Raw genomic sequence first — 12,230 nt, 5'->3', positions numbered from 1 at the left:
AAGGTAAATAGCAAAGCGGCCAACTCAGCTCCAGTTTTGTGCGCCTCTGCCTCCTCGTTATGTCAGCGAAAATATGAAATAAATTTTTAAACAGAACTTGGAAAAATCGCACACTGTTGTTGGTGCAGGTCAAGCAGAGTCAAGTTTTCCCGCTCAAGCAGCAAAAGCGGAAAAAACTCCAAAGTACAACTTTGGGCACGTACTCATGATTCATCGACGGGCCAGTTAAGGCCATGGCTAGACTGGGAACTGGAAACTGGGAATGTGGGCAAATGGAACCCCAACTGAAACTGTAAACTGAAGCTGTCAGTTGAGAGTTCAATAACAGCGATCATTAGCACCCCGGGTGACACAGAGCAGGGAGCACAGTGGGAGTTAAAGCACTTAAATCAGCAGTTGTTCAATGTGGCTAACCCATGGATTAATTTAGCTGTCGGAGCATTACGGACTAACACATTTACAAGCAGACGCTAAATTCCGACCTTGAGCAGCACACTAAAAGCAGCTGCGGGTCAAACCGACCAATCACTGAACCACTGAACCACCGCCAATTAGATATGTAGTACAGCTTAAAAAAAGGGCATACCAAAATTCAAATGTTTCGGCATGGGGAGAGACTGGGAAGAAAGAAGCTGCGTGGGTTGCCAGACGTTGACTTGTTGACAGCTGAGTATATTCTTAATAATGCATATGCCCAAAAACAACAAAGCATAACATGGACACCAGCAGACGGAGCAGCATGCGGTGGAATGAGATGAGCAGGAGGAGCAGAAGGAGCAGCGGTAGCGAGACCAGGAGACACAAAAAAATTTACAATTTCGCACGCCATAGCGCCTACAAAATGTCAGACGACAGCAGAACGAGAGAGTGTGTGAGAGAGGGACAGAGAAGGATAGAGTGGGAGTGGAAGTGGGAAATGGGGTAGGAGCAGTCAAGCGCCAGCCGCCGCTGCTGCTGCTGCTGCCGCCGCCGACGGAGACGACAATCGCAAAACAGACAAATCCTGCACTGGCAACGATGTACACGAGCTTGTCTCTGTGTCTGTTACGTGCCACATGTGCGTCAGATGTGGCAATGATTTGCATCGAGGTGTGGCATAAAAAACAAAACAACAACAGCACGCCCCGCAGGACGGAAAGAGAGATGCCGTTGCTGGGGCAGGCAGAGGAAGTTGGGTAACTGGCAACTGGTACAGGGGATGTGGGGCACAGAGTTATGTGTCGCCTGTTTTTATGACACATATGCGCTGCGCTGGCAGGGGGCATGTGAAGAGAGACCTTTACCTATATATACACCAACATACATACATATGCATACATACGTACATACACGTATATGCGAATATCATAACAAACAAAAGAACGAATATTGTCACGGAGGAGAAGGTGAAGAGGGGCATAGTGGGAATCTGCGGGCAGGTCATTGTTTTGAGGGGGGTGTGTTGTTGTTTAGCGATTCGCTTTGTTTATTGTTGTCACTGATAGGTCACAAAATATAATTGAAATTTGCCAGACAACAAGATTTTAATTAAGCTTGGCTAGGGTTATCCGGCTGTGTTAAATGTGTAGAACGGATAACAAAGGTAGCCAAAGGTACAGAAAACTGAGAGAATCAGGTGGATTGGTCAAGTAAGGTTCATTTTAACCAAATGTTTAATATACTCATCGCACAGCGACTTATAGTCAAAGTTAAAAATATTAATGCATTTTTTGCTATTCTTGTATTTAGAAAAAAAATGTGTTCAATTTCATTTATATGTTTTATATCTTTGGTATATGATATATGAAATGATATTTTTTTTCGCCATCAAGCATTGCAAATACTTAAATGATGACAATGATTTTTGTATGAAAAATTTGTTAAAAAAAATCAGAACAATCGTATGAATATTTTTCATTATTAAAGAAAAGTCTGAATTTAAATTAAAATAAATATTTCAACTCGTTTTAATTGGCTTAAATTATAAATATCACATGCATATTGTTTTAATTTTCTTTAACTTGAAATATAACCATAAAAGTTTTGAAATTGTGTACGTTTTTTTTTATCTTTTGTATGTAAATGTAAAAATATAAAGTTTAATAAATTTACGAGAGAAAGAATACATACTTTGAAATTTTTTTAAATACCAAATCTGGACACTTATTTAGCTGTACCTGTGCCAAATTAAAGTTGTGCTTCTTTTAATTATAAATATAATACATTTTAAGGAATTATTTGCATATTTATCGAAACTTCTGTTCTAATATTCTACGATACCGTCCAATTTCGTTGGCTTGTTCAAATATCCAAATGTCTTGGTGGACGAATCACATGTCGGAAATGATAATATCACTTAACGGTAGACTTCACCGTTGTTGGCCATTTCCAATCATTGCGTTTGCTTACGAGTGGCAACAGCAGCTGCTGCTGTTGTTGCTGGTGCTGCAACTGTTGGTCTAAACTGGCCATTAAAATGCACGGCAACGATGCGGATAAGTTCGAAACATTTTCCGGCTAATTCGCACTGGCAACAATGTCTCAATTTCTATCGGCTCTCGGCTTTTATTAGAAAAAAACATAAACATAAGCATCAAATTTAATGCGAATAATAAAAGCAAATTAGCCACAACAAGCGTCTTGCTGTGGAAGCTTAGCCCAGTGGGAAAATATCCAGGCCTATAAACAGAGCAGCACAAAAAAAGAATATGTATATAAATACGTTTAGCATGGGTATCAATAATATTGACAGGCATCGACAAAAGCAAAACCAATAATAAGCTCATTCAAGTTCATGTAAAATGCTTTAGTGGCTGTGCGGGCCAGCAGAGTGAGCGGTGGGTGGTGTGAAGAGGAAAGGGATGGGGAGCGGGTCATCTAATTGGCGTGCGAAGCAGTCGACAAAAGTGAAGAGATAAATTACGCGTGTATCTTTAAGGTTGGCAGCCAACGAAAACTGTCAATACGCGTTTGCGTTTTTGGGTGCCGCTGATGAAGATAGAAGAGGGAACGGGGAAGGGAAGGTGGCACAGTCTCGGGAACAGCGCTAATGAAATCAGACAACATTAACTGCCGGCAGCTTCTTGGCAAGAACAAGAACGAAGATGACGATGAAGATGACGATGACGATGTCAGTGGAGCGAGCAAACAGGTGAGCAGTTGAGTGAATTAGATGGGCAATTGTTGCATGGAGAATTTGAGTTATGAGCAGAGAGGAGAGACTCTGTGTGTGTGTGTGTGACTGTGGGCAAAGGCCGTAAACGTTTGATGTGACGGAACTTAAATAAATGTAATTTGTGTGGTTATTGGCGGCTGTGAGTCATGAGCCCTTAACGTAACAAGCTGCCAGCAAAAGGCTATTCAATTGCTCACTGTGTATGTGTGTGTTTGTGTGTGTGTGTGATTGTTGGTGTGCTTGTAATATTCCCAGCGGCATCAACGTGATTGTGGGATTGTGCAAGCAATGTCGCTACCGGATGTGACTTGGAAAGGACTCTTAAGTTACAAGTTTAGAGTAGGCCTTTAATAAACAGTAAACAATCGAATTAGCTTTATCAAAACTTTTCAAAGCACATAAAATTCACTTAATAGTATTACAAGGTGACTGAATTTAAATGTGGATGTCAGCATACTTGTAACAGTTTTGAAGTAACTTCAGTAACTCAATGCACAGTATCTATTAGTCGTGCATTCTTCACGATCGTATCTTTTTGTTAGAAATTTCAGACTTCAATAACAAATAGAAAGTGTTGACAACAATTAACAATGTTTGATTCAGCATCAAATCATTTTTTTCCATCACTGTAAATTTTTTTCATACTTTCTTCTTGACATATTTTCGAAATCTTCGAATTGTCATAACTTTGTCAAATCTTAATCGATTTCCTTGCGGAATATCTATTTGATCTTTATTTGGCCTCTAATTTAACTCTGTAACAAAATTAGTAATAAAAATTTTTTTTCATCACTGTCCAATTTTTCATACTTTAATATTTTTTTCTAAATAATCGTTATACTTCAATTTTTTTTATAAAACTTAATTGATTACAATTCTTGTTGATCACTCTATCTATCACTCTCTTTTTCTCTGAAGTGACCTTTTATTGAATAACCATCGAATAATAAGAAATAACAATAAATACATATGAAGAAATTTAATTTCGATTACAAGTCCATTGTATACTATATATAATTACAGCATTACTTGAAGCACTTTGACATATCTACAAATATTTCCCAAGAAAGTGACTGATGTCTAGTCCAGTCATTGTATCAGAAAATGTATTGAGCCCATTACATTGACGGGATTTTAGCAAAATGTTTAATAATATACTCGTATTTAATGGAAACTACGAGATACTCATTAGATTTATTAAGTGAATCGAATATTTGTAAGTACATACTTATGCATATTGACAAGCTGTTGGCCTGATCTCATCATTTGAACAACATTTGTCTTCTGCTCGACATTGTTAAGCTCTTTAAATAGTTTTTATTCTGGTCATAAGAAGGATGAACTCATAGCTCGTTTGCTGCAAGCTGCAAATCCGCTAACCAAGCAGAACAAAGCGAAAAATGCGACAAAAACTTTTCAATTAGTTATGCTCACAACTTCATAATACAAAGCCAAACAGACAAACAGTAATAACGAATTTGCAAGCCAGCCAATAAGTAATCCAACGAACAAACTGTGGTTCAAGCAAAGCGAAAAAAACTACTAGCAAAATTACAACAAAGAGTAGTCGACTAATAAATGCCCTTTAAATTTGTGCAGCAATAAATTTTCATATAAATTCGTTATCAAATTTAGCTATCAAATCAACTTTTGAAAAGTTTGATTAAAATATTTGCTTTAAGAAGAATATTTAATTTGAAAATGTCACATTTTTTTGAAATTTCGAATATTACTGCAAATATATCTGACACATAATTAAAATTTATATATACCTTTGAATTATTCGTAAGCTATTTGCATTACTTCAGATACGGCAAAAAGAAATACGCTTTATATTCAATTTGAAATTGATTTGAACGCTTAAATTATTTTGTTTATTTTCTCAGTTAAATAAAAATACAATATTTTTTTAAATTGCTGAACACTATCTGACAACCGTTAATCGTTAAATATTTAAATATTTTATTATTTGTAAACTGATATAATTACAGTTTATGTGGTCTGGGTCTTTGCCATACACTTGCGCCGCTTCCATAGGGTATAAAAAATGAAATGACAGCCATTTAATTTGCTGTTGTCAGGGCGGCAATGAACAAAAAGCCCAAATCTAACCCACGGGGCATAGACAATACTCAATAACACTACCAATATATACATACATGCAGTGTGTAAATTAATGTGTGTGTGTGTGTGTGTATAGAGTTAACTTTACATATTTGCAGTGGCCGTATTTGTTTTTCGGTTCTATCCATTTCCACTTCCGTTTCCCTCTAGGCTTTACTATAATGCCGTTATATCTGCTGGACAGTTTTCGACTGTTTTATTTATTTGGTTAATTATGGTCACTGCGCGTCGTTTTTGCCTCATCTAATGTCGCCTCGCCTCGCCTCGTGGCGCCTCACGTCGCCTGCTGTCGCTGCTGAGCGGCAGCGTCGAAAATAATAAAATCATGCAAATAATACAATTACTGGATACACGCAAAGCGAAATACAATTACGCACACACACAACAACAATTATACATATATATGTGCTCGAATTTATATATAAATATATGTATAAATATTTGCCTGTGTGCTTGGGAATGCTGGTCAGAGCGAGATGGCGACAGAGACAGTTTGCAAAAATAATAAGCGCGTAATTATGCGAATTAGGCGACAGCAGCCACATTAAATAAAGTGTAGCATACGCTCAGGGGCAACTAGCTAAACGGACACAAACACACAAGCACACACACACATATAAGCGTAAAGAGAGTTCATATATAAACTAGAGTATGCCTTACAACTGACATGTATTTCCTCTGAATCACTAGAGACAAATTGAGACAATTGAATGATGATTTAGTCTCTCGACTGATTGATTAAATAGATTTGTAAATTCTATACAATTTGTAGCCATAGCAATATAAATATTTGTTAATTCCTTATAGTGTATCTTAGTTTCGACTTGACTTTGTTGCCATATGCTCTCAACATGCTCGTATTTGTATTTTATTTTGGGTAATTAGTGCTTATGCTTATTTCTACATGAGCAGCTTGATGGCCATTGTGTATATGTGTGAGTATGTGTGTGTGAATAGTACACCTAACTGGCAAATTCTTAGCTCACTAACAAACAAACAAAGCGTACTCCACTAGTATGTTGCAACAATAGCAAGTGCATTGCATTTTCAACAACATTTCAACATTTCAACATTTCAAGCAGCTGCAACGTGCCGTGGCAGCATGTACGTTAAGGCAACTAAGGCGCATAAGCGTCGTCATCTAATAAAAATTTAAAGCCATTATTGCCAGTTGCCTCTTGCCCCAGTCACATTGGCTCGCCCCCTCGCCCTCCCCCTCGCCCTCGTCATCGCTCTCGCCTTTGTCTTGGCCATGTTGTTGGTACTAGGTCCTGGTTCTTATGTCTCGTATGGAGCTTAAGGCAGCCGCCCGTCAACTCCGCCAAACTCAAGCCTCGACTGAGCATTAAAACAAATTCCCAAGTATATTGTTTGAACAAGTCTCGTAGAAAACGTCAAATGTTAAATTGCCAATTTTTTGTTGTTGCTGTTGTTGTTGTTGTTGTGGTTGTTCTTGTTGCTTGGTCCTGTCGCTGCCTTGCTGGCTTTTCTCTCACTTTTGCCTGCCCCTTCTTCGTCTTCGTCTTCGTCTTCTGTTTCTGTTCCTCTTCTTTGCTGTGTGTTTGGAATTTTGGAGCAGCCCGTTGCCATTTCACTTTATTTGCAGCAAATTCTAAGCTGCATTTACAATAGGCAACAACCCGATGTGAGTGCAACAAAATGTTGCCAGGCTTTGGAGGCGCTAAAGGGGGCGTGTTCATGCATAAATTGTGCACAGCTTTTGGGCCTTTTGGCCAGGGCTTTAGGTTTTACTACTTTTGAGCTTATATTTTATTTTATTTCGATGCATATTTGTTGCTCTTCTGTTTCTATTTGAGCGTGTGTGTGTGTGTGTGTGTGTGTGTATTGCTCTTTGTGTAAGTGTGTGTATTTTTTGTATTTGTGCCATGCAACATTTATGACATCAACAGCTCACAGTCAGCAGTCAGCAGTCGGCAGTTTGTCCCTTACCCGCCTCAACCCCCCCGTTGGCCCAGGCACAAAAGTCTTTTTATGACGTAAATTAATTTTGTATAAATTACATTTACCATGCAAAACGAAGCTAAAACTAAGAAAGCAACGCGTCAGGCCAACTATAGAAAGCTGCATAAAAAGTGAGAAGAGATGCAGAAATTGTAAATAGAAATACGGCTCAAATGTCTGCTTCCTATTGAAGATGGACATGTTGAAAGCAGGCCAAGGTTTCGTCGGAGAACTGCAAAATAACGAAAAAGGCAAAATGAAAAGTGCTTAAAAGCAAATGTGAAATCGTCTATCATCAGATAAATAAATGCTTGAATTTACTTCATCAGCAAGTGATACAAATTGTTCAGAAAGCCATAATTAATTAGAAATATAAATTTGAAGTATATTTTTCCCCTGGTTTCTTAAGCTAATCAACAGTATTTATACTCATATGAAAAGTATCATTCAATTAATTACACATGAAGTATTAAGTTTGTCACAAATTTATTTGGTTTTGTTTATTTTAACTCAGCTAAAGCTATTATTTCTCAATTGTAACGCTTTTCATTTGTAATTTCTCTAAATTAACTCAATTAGCACAAATGGTCAATTCGATTAAATTAGAATGCACTTGATAGTTCAAAGGGCATTTGAAATTAAGGCGCTGCTTGCAGTTTTACTAGTTCACAAAATTCATAAAAATGCTACGAGTTAGTTATAGCTATCTTTTATAAGAAAGACCTGTTAGATTATAATATTGGTCATATGCTATTAACCGGTCAGTTGGCTGTAACCTTGGCTCTATATCATATATTTTTATGCAGCACATAAAACCTGAGGGAAAGTTACTTTCACATCACTAATTCAAGGAAGATGCGAGTACTTACTTCAAGGCAATAGACGCGAAGGCAGACGGGCGTCATAAAAACACACACTAATGAATTTATGACATGCCAGACAAACAGGCTCAACTATGGATAATTCGTGAGGGGTGAGAGCTGAGGAGGAGGTGGTTGAGGGGGTAGGAGATAGGTAGACACTATTCATATGTGCATCTTGTTGGAATTTATGAGCACAAACATTTTGAAACATTTGCATATGATAAGTAGCAGGCAACTCTGGCAGCAGACATAACCACACTTTGGGGCAACCCTATACACGAGCCTTTATAGTGAGAGGCCGCAACTGTCTAATAACAACAACAACAACAACAGCAACAACAACTGACAAGAAGAACCGCAAGTGTGTTGAAGCCCGCGAGCGCAATAATATTTTTGCAGTCTTGCAAACACCTCAACACACGCCCACACACACACGCACACACGCACACACACATAGACACAGACAGTTACTTATACACCCTATTATTTATTTATGCTGGCACCCTCAATGGACCCACCAAGGACGTCAGCAGCGCCGTTGGCGTCGTGTTTGCCTTATCAGAGGCTGCATTTAGTTGCCACTCTTGTTGTTGTTGTTGTTGTTATTACTGTTGTTGTTGTTGTTGTTGTGCAGGTTAGATTAGGTTAGGTTAGTCCTCGCTCTTGTTGTTGAGGTTATGTTGAGAGGCGCGCACGTTACTGGCGCGCCTAAAAACGGATTAAAAGCGGATTAAGCATACGCAGCGTGTGCGCCTTCAACACATGTTTAAATTATGTTAAAATTTGTTTAAAGCAGCGCTGCTGTGCAAGATAAACTCTCTTTGTGTGTGCATGTGTGTGTGTTTGTGTGTGTGTGTGTATGCGTATTTTGGCTTTGTTACTGATAAGGTGGTGTTTTTGGTAAGGGGGCTATTGCAGGGGGTAGTCACTTCTTGACTTTAATCGATGCTAATTTTCGGTTTAATTCAACGGTTTTGTTTACATGTGTTTAAAATGCCACCATGTTGTGCGTGTACATATAAGTGTGTCTCTGTGTGTGTGTGTGTGTGAGTGTGCTGTGTTACTCATCTCATTGTTGTTGTTGTTCTCACACTTTGCTGTACTTTGTGTCTGTATAAATAATGTTGTTATTATGTTGCCTGATCTCTATTGGACGGGAGAACAATGTTAAAGTTGTAAAAAAAATAAACAAAACAACAAAAATAAAAACGAAAACGAAATATGAGCAGCAGGTGCCAAAATACAAAATCATGAGGTCGACTTACATTTGCCACAGAGCTATGCTATTAAAGTATGAGGGAGTTTTTGATGAAATTATGCGTGTGCTGAATTTGACGTGGCGTTAATAATGCGGCTTATCAGTCATAACCGTACAGGTAGTCTAACAGTTATTGTGGAGAGAGTTTTCACTGTTGACCCCACATTTTGGCAAATTTTGAACAATATCTTAATTCATACAAACAATGCACACTTAGAACAATTAATTAGCTCCATTTGAAAAATTAAACTTTGTTTTAAAATAGACAGATAGTTGGAAAAATTTTTAATTTTCCATTACCTTAGAAAATTACCGTAGCTATTTTCAGAAAAATAATTTCCGAAATATGGAAGTCCTATTTTTATTTTTATTTTAGTTGTTTTTAATACTAGCGCTAAATTAACCCTAGTTGATTAAGTTTGTTGTTTCTAAAATAAGGAAATTCAAACAATATAAATAAAATATACTAATTTTAGAACTACGCAGATGTACGCTTAAGAAATATACTTCTAGATTTTTTTTTATGTGTCTTGAGCCCGAATTACTGATTCTCAGAAAAGGGTAATTTATTCAAAAAAAAGAGATTTTTTTAATAATAGGAAGTACATCCTAGAAAACTAATATCAGGAGAATTTCTGAGTGTTGAGTTGAGTATTGATTCTTGAACTCAGTGAATGTATACGGAAATTTATTTAATTCGATTAACCATTGCATTTTCAAACGCATTTGCAGCGATAAAGCAAATTAAAGACAATAAATTTAGCTACTCCATTAAGTTTGCCCTCATTCAGCTTTGTCTGACCCCTGTGCCATCTACATATATATATATATAGAATATATATATGTATGTATCTGTATCTATTTCTTACTGCTGTGGACTGTCTCAAAATGATTTAGAGAGGCTCTCAACTGTAAGCGGCAAATAGCAGCGTACTCTCAACTATCGTTCGTTGCGAGTATGAAAAATTAGACACATATATCACTTGAATGGCGTACAATTTGTGTAGATAGACGTACAGCCGAAAATTCATTGAGGCGTAATAACAAAGCCAATGAACACCTTGATGACAGTTAACAAAGTCAACACACACAGAGGCGACAGAGGCGACAGGAATCGTAGCAAAAACAAAGGCAAGAGAGCAAATGCAGAAGCCAAGCCAAAAGCAACTACAACTACTACGCATGTTGGCCCAAAAACAAAAGGCCAAAAGATAGCGCAAATTACAGACGAGCTTATTACGCAAAATTTCGCTTAATTAGCAGGCAACGAGGCAGGCAGACATCGGAGACAGTCAGGCACAAAAGTAGGCAACAGTTGTCGAGTTGGGGCTGAAAGACAGGAAAAATAAATAAGAGACTACGCACACACACCTACACACACACACACACACAGACTTTCTTTTAACAAAAACACACTCACATATCTTCATAGACTTATGGCACCTTTTGCCAGGCAAAGCATAATATATGAACTGACCTTAACTACTTGGTAGCACGGCAGCAACCCAGAACTACAATATATATATATGTACAAACATACGTGCAACAACAAATAAGAGTATGTAGAACAACAAGTGAGAGTGTTATGCTAAACAAAATGTATTTAACTACAAAATGCCCTGTGTCATAACAGAAAGTATCTAAAAATGCAATTGTTAAGTATGAAAAAAATGGCAATAAATATGCAAAGCGAATATTTGAAAAGCAGAAGATACAAATGCATTACGAATATACCCCTTTTCGGCAAATGGCATTCCAATAGGTATTTGCGAAGGCAGCAACATGTGAACAGCGAAAATTTACTTGGGCAACAGAATATTAAATGCCGCGTGGGAATTCTCGCTGTTTATGGCTGCAACGAAGTTGCCTGCCACATTGCGGCGCTCTATTCGTAGTGGCAGCGGTGAGGCAAAGGGGAAATGCCACAAGACAGAGAAAGGCACAGGCAACAGCAAAAGTAAGGGCAAAGACAGAGACAGAGACAGAGCCAGGGATGGTTACGGACGGAAGATTGGAGGGAATGGGAGGGGAATGTGTTGCCATGCTTCAGTAATTTCACTTAAGTCATTATGAGCCATTAATAAAGCCTGCTGTGGACTAGCCCGTACTACCAACTAGCTTACATAGGTATAAATGTACTTATATACATATAACTATCTGTCTGCGGACTCTCTGACTCCCTCTCACTCACACCATCTCTCACACCTTTGACCTCTTGCATTCGTCCAATTGTCTGACGCATTTGATGAGTCGAGTCAATGTTTGTTTATTTTACGCATCACATTTCTTGGTTCTATATTTTCTACTCTTTTTTTATGTGTTTATTAAACATCATTTTTAATTAATATAAGCAAAGCGTAATTTTTTTAATTTGCAACATATTCGATTGCAAGTCTTAAAGTAATAGATAGCATTTATTTAACTTATTTATTTAAATATTAATGTGATTCTTAGTGAATGCTACATAAAATACAATAATTTCATATTAATATCTTGTTTATTGTACTTTGGTAGGGCGAAATTGTTTTACTTTCTTGAATTAGAAATATATTTTAATAAAATATTTGAAGTAAATATAGAGTTTGAATTTTTTGAAAAACACTTTTATTTGATTTCTTAAAAATCTCCCAGAGATCCCAATAGGAAGTGCTCAACTTTTTTTTGGATAAATTTGATAAAACTGTAATTTTTATTAAGTTGGTAAAATTATTAAGAAACTAATATTTTACTTGAATGAATACTACTAGAATTAAGGAAGAAAACGGAAAAAATGAAAACGGAAAACGGAAATAATTAAAGAGAAACGGAAATTATTAATTAATTCGTAAATTGGCACGCAAATTTATTTTAATTAGGTTCAAGCATTATT

The sequence above is a fragment of the Drosophila innubila genome (genome assembly GCF_004354385.1).
Source record: "Drosophila innubila isolate TH190305 chromosome 2R unlocalized genomic scaffold, UK_Dinn_1.0 1_C_2R, whole genome shotgun sequence".
In the NCBI taxonomy this organism is placed as follows: Eukaryota; Metazoa; Arthropoda; class Insecta; order Diptera; family Drosophilidae; genus Drosophila; species Drosophila innubila.
Note: the sequence above shows the minus strand (reverse complement) of the source record.